Source organism: Malaclemys terrapin, chromosome 4, assembly GCF_027887155.1.
Source record: "Malaclemys terrapin pileata isolate rMalTer1 chromosome 4, rMalTer1.hap1, whole genome shotgun sequence".
Classification (NCBI taxonomy): domain Eukaryota; kingdom Metazoa; phylum Chordata; order Testudines; family Emydidae; genus Malaclemys; species Malaclemys terrapin.
In genome coordinates, this window is record NC_071508.1 from 142,216,567 (window position 1) to 142,224,386 (window position 7,820).

Genomic DNA, 7,820 nt, shown 5'->3' on the forward strand with positions numbered 1-7,820 from the left:
TCCACCAGAACGGGTATTTCCTTGGGGTTGTCCATTTCAACAAAACATTTCCCCAACCTGCCGATATTTTTTGGTTTCAGTTGCAGAAAACGGAAACATTTTCTATTTTCATGGTTTTTGTTTTGATGAAAACCTGAAATTGTGTAGAGAAAAATTAATTTTTTTTCTTTCATTTTTTGCTAAATTTCAGAGGGAGCTTCTCCCCCTGCCCCAACTCTGAATCTCCCTACAGTGCTCTAAGTACAGAGTACATCTAGGGTTGCCACGCATCTGGTAATGTGGCTGACCCTTTGGGGTCAGAAGCAGGAGCGCCGCCAGCTTTTTTGCTGTCCTAGGCGGCGGAAGGTCCCACCCCCAAAATGCCGCCCCCGACAGAGGCGGCGGAAGGTCCCGCCCCCGAAATACCACCGACGACCGGGGCGGCCGAAGATCCGGCCGCCGCGGTCGCCACCCCCCAAATGTTAGTGTCCTAGGCGACCGCCTAGGTCGCCTAATGGATTGCGCCAGCCCTGGTCAGAAAAACATTTTGGTATATGTGAGCAGAGTTTAAAATAACTTCTCACTGTACTGGACGTAGGTGCTGATTGGGAGCCAGAGAACTGGAATGCAATAAAGGGGGCTGTGTGATTTCTTGTTTGCTTCTTGATAACCAGTGCGGGGGATCAGAAGCACCGTTTGTGACTGGTTGGGGAGTTTAACTTCAGTGTTACCCACCAGTCATCTGCTCTCCCTTTTGCAGCCTGCCTTGACCTTGACATTTCCAGTGAGGGCTGCCCCTGGCACCAAGGGTCTCTCCCTCATCTGGTGTAAAATGGGGTCGTCCTTTAAAATCAAAGGAACGACCCTGATTTCCACCAACAGAGGAGCTGACCCTCTGGCTGCTCTAGGCCTGCAGTAGTTCACACATCCTCTTACAGTGGGAGGGCTGCGCGTGTCCCAGACAAGGACAGCCTGTTGTTTGCTCTGCTAACGACATGCCCATGTGTCCCTGTGACTGTAATGTAGGATAGGACGGTGTGTATGAAGATCCTGGCCTGATCCTACACCAGCGAAGTCAATAGAGGTTTTGCCAGTGACTCCAACTGGACCAGGATTTAACTTGGCCACCCCTGTGATGCGATGCATTGACAGCATGGTTGGCATGTATACAGGGTATGTATGCGAGGGTGGGGGATACCTGTTGCAGTTGGATATACAGATACAAATGTGTAACTTTTGCAAGTCCACATCAAGCCACAGGGTTTATTTTTTTAGTTTAACGCGGTTTCAGTTAAAGCTCTTCTTGGCCTAGTTCCCAGTGACTTTGCTCTCTGTCCCTTGTACAGGGCATGGTACTGGAACAGAAATGAGGAATCTGGAGTGAACATTAGTCCAGATTTTTAATGAAAGAAGCACAAAAGCTTCTTGGGAGAAAAACGAGCAGGCTCCGATTGCAGCCACATCTCTGGAGAAACGCGCTCCCAAGGATCAGCAGGGCAGAGTCTTCAAAGGAAAACGGCAATTGACCTTTAAAATGGCAGAATCACTTCATGTAGTTGTGAATCTTTTTGAGTTTTGTTTTTAAAATACGAAATATGCTTAAATGCAAAGATGGCTAAAGAAACAGGAAGCTGCTGTCCTGTCTGCTGGAATTGATTGTGACAGCAGAAATGCTTCTTGGCATCTGAACGCAGGAGACTTCCAGAGGCCAGTTATGTTAAGACAAGTTATATCATTATTAAGTACACCTCTACCCCGATATAACACAACCCGATGTAACACGAATTCGGATAAACGTGGTAAAGCAGCACTCCGGGGGGGGGGAGGGGGAGGGAGGCAGGGCTGCGCGCTCTGGCGGATCAAAGCAAGTTCGATATAACGCGGTTTCGCCTATAACGCAGTAAGATTTTTTGGCTCCCGAGGACGGCGTTATATCGGGGTAGAGGTGTATTTGTATCACCTTCTTTGAATTTGTTCATTTAACACGGATGCACAACGAGCAGTATACATGCACTCTCTACACCTTTTCAAGTTAAAAGAATCTTAACTGAAACAGCTGCGAAAGCCTTCAGCCCATCTCATGTATTCATCAGCTGTAGTGTGATTAGCATGTCCTGGGTCAGACTGTTGACTTCATTGGCAGGCTGCACAGGACTTCAGTGTCTGCCTGCAGGGAATTCACTGCAGGGTTGGGGCCAAATTTCAATTCCAGTTGGGAAGCGGGAAGGCTAAAGGTGGGAGAGTTTCTCATGTCTTATGCTAAGCAGCATTGGGGCTTGCTCTGTATTTGCATGGGAAATCCCCAGGAAACCCCACAGTGCACAAGAAACAACGGTGACTCAGTAGGTCGCACTCTTCCTTTGGGGGCAGTATTGAATTGACACCCCAGCACAGTGCTACCTTTCAGATGAGACATAAAATTAAATGCCTGGTCACTAGGCCCAATTTTTTTATATAGCGGCCCAAGATCCATATGTGACCATTCATGGGCAATTCCATACCTATATTTGTGTGTGCAATTTTTCCAGCTACATTGTCAAATCAAGTGATTACAGGAACAAATAGTTTAGAGACACCTAACCAGCTATTTGCATGTACAGTCACCTGATTTGTGTGGGAAATGGCAGTACTATATATACAAACGTGTGTTTGTACACCAACCTTGGCTTCTCTTTCTAAAAACATTGCCTTCAAGGTTCCATGGCACTTTCAGCAAGAATAGGGATTTTAACCCGAGTGCCCTGGCCAGCTTCTATACCAGTTAATTGCTTTCTGCTTACATATATTTCCCCTGCAGTTTCCAAATGGATACAGTATTCATCTTCCTGTCCTGACTTTTAAATGGTTATGCAGTGCCGCTGTGCCCCATTAAACAGCTGCCATGGTTCATCTCCGGGGTGTATGAAATGATCATCGTGTTTGTAAAGTGTTGTGGGAGTGAATGTAAGTGATTTTGATCTTTTCCAAAACTGTTTAAAACAGCAACATTAAAACAAAAACATTACATCAGAAGGATCTTTTTGGAATGACAGAACCCTTTACCTCAAACTTATTTTTAAAAGTGGCATTAGGGTCATCTTAAAATGTAAAGAACCGACCATTTCTCACTGTTTTACATTAATTTGAAGGGTGCCTTATGATGGTTTTATTTTTTTTCCTGTTGAAATGAACAATTACATGTGCATCCCTGAGCTTAATCTGATCTAAATCACAATCCGTTTCCATACCTGTGCAGTTTGTGGTCCACCAGGGGAATCAAGAGCCTCATAATTCCCTGGCAATTTATTTACTTTATTATGTGGGCAGAAAGGAAAATGGTGGGAAGATCTGTGAGCTTTTTACATATGTTAAAAATAAAATCACCCAAACATGAATAAAACTAGTTTCTCCTCACTCATTCATACCCAGCAAGGAACCAACCACAAGTGAAAATCAAGAGCTTGCAGTCCCCCATATCTTATCCCCACATACCTGCCCTGGGTGCTCCTCCATCTCCTCTCCAGCCCAGGAAGACGGATGGGCTTTGCAGATTGCCATGAAGCTCACTAGGTTCAGGCTATTTGTGACCAAAGGTATCTGAGTTCTGAATCAAGGGCCTTTCATGGAGAACACTCTGCTGGGATCCAGGATCTCTTTTGAACCAGGGGCCTGCAGAACAAATGTCTCACTGACGTCTTCTGTGGCATCTCGTAGGGACAGAGGCAGTTTCTTAAGTAGGCCGGGTACTAAACCATTGGGGGCTTTATAGATCCGGCCACCTTGATCATGCAATTCAAGGACCTACTTAGAACAGAGTTTAGCAGCCTGGCAAATGGAGTGTACAGACTAATTTGAGGAGTTCCATGCTCGGTGAGTGGTGACCACGGCTCATTACGCCCCCCCCTCCCATAATCGTAGGGTAACCATACCGCAAGTGTGAAAAATCGGGAAAGGGAGTGGGGGGTAATAGGAGCCTATATAAGAAAAAGCCCCAAATATCGGGACTGTCCCTATAAAATCGGGACATCTGGTCACCCTACATAATCGCCTCACTGTTATTTTGTCCTCTCTGTTGTCTCTTTGTTGTACTCACCTGCTGTCTCCCATTGTATACTTAGGTGTGAGTTCTTTGGGGCGAGGCCTGTCTTTTTACCGTGTGCATGTACCCTGGCGAGCGCAATGGGACCCTGACTGGGGCCTCAGGGTATATCGACACTGCAGCTGGAGCGAACGTCCCAGATTGGTAGACAGACTCACGCTAGCTACTGTGCTAAAACTAGCGGTGTGGACATTGCGGTTTGGGAGGTAGCTCTTGTTCTCAAGCCCACCTGACTCTCTAGGCCTTGGGAGGCTTGCTCCCAGCCGCAGTGTAGACGTACCCTCCGGAGCTGCCCAACCAGAAATAATAACAATGATATTGCAAAGTTAAATGTTTCACTGGGTACAAGTGGGGCATCGGGCTCTGACTTGCTGTCTAAGCCTACTGCCGGGCAGTGTGCGCCAGTCTTCCTTCAGTGCTGGCCAGTCACATTGTATTGCTTTATGACAAGATTGTATTGTTGCAACTCCTCACCCCATGCCCTCCCTAATGCTACATTTATCGTTAGATTGCAAACTCTTCAGGACAGTGACTTCGGCTTTCTATTCCATGAAGTACTCCCCCTGCTTTTGCATGTTTTCCAAATAATAACGAGGTCAGGGGGAAGAGATTGCTGAACATTTGACTTGGATTTTTCAAACCTAGGGAGTTGGTGAAAATTAAACCTCCGGCAAGGGTTTCGTTGTTTCCCATTATCTTTCCATCGGAATGAATTTTTGTACTAGAATAAATGGGGAAAAATGGGGATAAAAAGGAGAGAGCACAGTGTGGCTGTCCACTTGGCCACAGGCTGCATCTGGACCGAACACACAATGGGACCCTTCTCTGACAGACAGCACAGCCGACTTCTAGAAATCTAACAGGCCAGGACACAGAATATGAAATGGTAAACAGCTAAAATACAGCTCGGTTTTCAAAGATTTACTGTCTAAGGCCATGATCCTGCAGCTGGCTCTGCACTGGTGGAGTCTCCACCCATGCAGGCTCTGCTCGCACGTAGCGAATGGCAGGCTTGCATCCTACTTAAGGCCCCAATTTTCCACTATGCCTGACCTGCACTTGGATGTGGTCAGCAGTGGTGTCCTCAGGGAGCTGATTGTGGCTCCCTGGTCCAAGGCCACATGACCCCAGTCTAAGTTAGATTTAATCTGAATTGTGCTCCTGGCATAACGTCTCTTGTACCGGGGAAGTATTGGGTGTGGCAGAACTTGGTCCCGACACAACTGATGGAATTCTCCACTGGGAAGCTCTGGCTGGCTTAAAGCCTCTTCGTGCTGTGTAATGAGGCCTTAGCAGACCAGGGAATCCAGTTCCTAGTATTTATGGCCAAACTATGACACTAGGGGTACATCTATACTGCGATAACATACCCGTGGCCGGCCTGGTTCAGCTGACTCGGACTGGGGCTGCAGGGCTAGAAAATTGCAGTGTCAGTGTTTGGGCTCAGGCTGGAACCCGGGTTCTGAGACCTTGCACGGGAGGAGAGTCTCCATCTGGGGTCCAGCCTGAGCTCGAATGTCTACACTAGCCCCACAGCCTGAGCCCCACAAGCCTGAGTTGGCTTACCTGGGCTCTAAGCCTTGGTGCTGCGGGTTTTATATCGCCCTGCAGATGTACCTTAAGGGTGTGTCAGCACAGTAGCTGGGAGGTGCGATTCCTAGCTTGGCTAGACATACCTGTGCTAGCTCTGTTCTTGCTAGTACCTAAAAATAGCAGTGTGGCTGCGATGGCTCAAGTTAACAACTCGTGTATAGTCCCGCCCGATACTCTGGGTATGTACTTGGGCCATTAACCAGTGCCACCCATGCCGCCACGCCCACACCCTTATTTTTAGGCGCTAACTTGAGCAGAGCTAGCACACGTGGGTCTACTTGAGCTGGGAATCACACCTTCCAGCTGCCATGCATCTGGATGCATCTGAAGAAGTGAGGTTCTTACCCACGAAAGCTTATGCTCCCAATACTTCTGTTAGTCTTAAAGGTGCCACAGAACCCTCTGTTGCTTTTTACCCTAGATGTGCACTTGTTGCTCTGATTGTCTTACTTGGAAGCTGCATGCATGCATCCGAGAGTATGCAGTTTCTGCTGGAAGTGTGTCTGTGAATGAATTGCTGTTTGTTTTGCAAACAAAGTTTGTGAAGTAATTCTAAAATGGTTCCAATAATCTGACATCCACATTATACAATTAGAAAGAGAGGCTGAGCTGCAAAAATCAAGGGAGTGTTCCTGGCCGGCATGGGACTATTTCAAGCAAAATGAAACTTACCAGATATTGCAGACAAAAAACCTCTAAGGATAAACTACAATCTCTGAGGACATTAACTATTGAAATCTTTTTCACTTGAATGTAGCAGCATGGAAAGTTAAATTGGAATATGAAAAAGGAGCCTGACATATTAACCAAGCTCCACTACACTTTAATTTTAAGGAGGCTTTTATGTAGGGATCACGGACCACAGCTTTCTTCATAACATCTCTTCACATATTTGAAGATGATCAGGTCCCTCACTTAGCTTTGTGAACCTTTCCTTATAGGTCAGGTTTTCTAAACCTTTTACCATTTTTGTTGCTCTCCTCTGGACTCTCTCCAATTTGTCCGTATCTTTCCTAAAGAGTGGCGCTCAGATTTGGACACACTACTCCAGGTGAGGCCATACTAGAGCCATGTAGAGCAAAACAGTTACCTTCGTCACTGCCCTAAACGCCAGAGGCATAATAGGAACATGATGACAATGATCTTACATAGAACACTCCTGTTAATATTCCTGTTAAGATGGAGAACAAATATTTAATCATGGGCTCTTCGGTCTAGCTGAGAAAAGTCTAACACGACCCAATGGCTGGACATTGAAGCTGGACAAATTCAGACTGGAAATAAGGTGTCAATTTTCAGCAGTGAGGGGAATTAATCATTGGAACAATTTACCAAGGGTTGTGATGGATTCTCCATCATTGACAATTTTAAAATCAGGATTGGATGTTTCCCTAAAAGATCTGCTCTAGGAATTATTCTGGGGAAATTCTGTGGCCTGTGTTAGACCAGAGGTCTGACTAGATGATCATAATGGTCCCGTCTGGCCTTGGAATCTATGAATATGTAGCCAGTTGCTTTCTAGCCTGTATATATAGGTAAGCTGTAGCAAGGGACTCAAGAAATGAGAGAACACAATGTGTAGCAGTCCCCAGACGCAATGTGTTTGCTCTCCCTTCCCAGCGAACAGTGAAATCCTTGTCTGAAGGAATTCCTTTATTTTACTAAAGCAGAACGGCAATGTTAAAAGGCGTCTGTTCACCTGAGTGTTGTAAGCTGACTACTCTCAGTTGGGAGAAAGTGCCCTGCAAATAGTAACTGCTGAATGTATCTTAAAAAAAAAAAGCTGGCCTGCTCTCCTGCTGATGTTCAGTAGCAGTGCTATGTATCAGGGTGGCCTGTGACTATCCCCACGTGTGCTGTAATTACCTGCAGCCCAGCCTGAGGGGCAGAACCTAGGGGGTCAAGTGTTGGTATGGTGAACACCTGGGTCTCATTAAACACTTAAGAGAGCACACTCAGGAGGAATCTGGGATAGAAGCCACAGTATAGGCTCCTGTGGGAAGGCCTGTAAGAAACAGGGGGGTCTCTAAGAGAAAACCTCCGAGTCCCAGGGAGGGGAGGCCGTGGGAAACCTGTCAGCCCCTCGAGGGGCAGAAACTTGACTGGCAGGAGGTTTTGTTGTTCAAATTGGACTTTGGTATCGCGGAAAGGGACTGAACTCTAGGTGTGA